This window comes from Alligator sinensis, unplaced genomic scaffold (assembly GCF_000455745.1).
Source record: "Alligator sinensis unplaced genomic scaffold, ASM45574v1 scaffold1083_1, whole genome shotgun sequence".
Classification (NCBI taxonomy): Eukaryota; Metazoa; Chordata; order Crocodylia; family Alligatoridae; genus Alligator; species Alligator sinensis.
Genome location: NW_005842644.1, coordinates 500,125 through 501,021, shown reverse-complemented (window position 1 = coordinate 501,021; position 897 = coordinate 500,125).

Here is an 897-nt window from a genome sequence, read left to right as displayed (position 1 = left end):
GTGGCCTACGACATGGCAGGCAAGGTGGCCTGCAAGACACGGGGAAGGGGGCAAGGCATCGCCCCCACAGTTGGGGTCCCTCCAGGATCTGTGGCAGCGGGGCCACGTGGCGAGGAGAGGTGCCCACGTAGGGGGCTGTGCCAGGATTGGGGCTGTTGGCGGCAGGGCAGGTCTCAGGGGGTGCCACCCCTGGGGGGTCCCCGGGGCTGCTTTGGGCTGGGGTGGAGCAGGCGTTGCTCTGTGCCACACATTTTAATCCTTAAAGTCCCTTACCCCTACCCCTGGGGCATCGCCTCCCCCACACCCCGTGTGCCCACCCCAGGGTCTCCCAGCTGACGGGGGTGCCCTGCCCGTGCCAGGCAGGAAGAAATGCATTAAGGGGCCAGCACCGCAGCGACAAAGCTGCTTATCCGGCAGGACTGGCGCCGTGCCCCCGTCGGGGTGGGGGCAGGGGGCACCTAGGAACACCCCCCCCCAAGCCAGGTGGACTCTGTTTCTTGCCCCTCACCCCCTTAGTCTCGGCAGATTGGGACCCCCGTTTCCCGCTGGCATGTGGTCTGGGGCACATTTGTGCAGGACTGGGGTGAGAAACCCCCCGTTGCCCTGCCCGTGCCCCTCAGTCCCCTAGCAGGGCACCTGCGGCCACCCCCCACTCATGGGCATTGGCGCCAGGCCGTTCCCACTGGGACTGGGGCTGGGCACCCCGTTTCCTGCTGGGACCAGCTCCCGGGGCCCCCCCCAGATGGGCACTGTGGGGCGCTGGGAGCTGGCGCAGGGTGTTACCTGCCAGGCGCAGCATAGACGGTACCCGCAGGATCCCCCGCGTCGCCGGTGCCCCCGAGGCCGGAGCCGCACAGCGCGCCCGGCTAATCCTATTACCGGCTGGCGCCGCCTCAG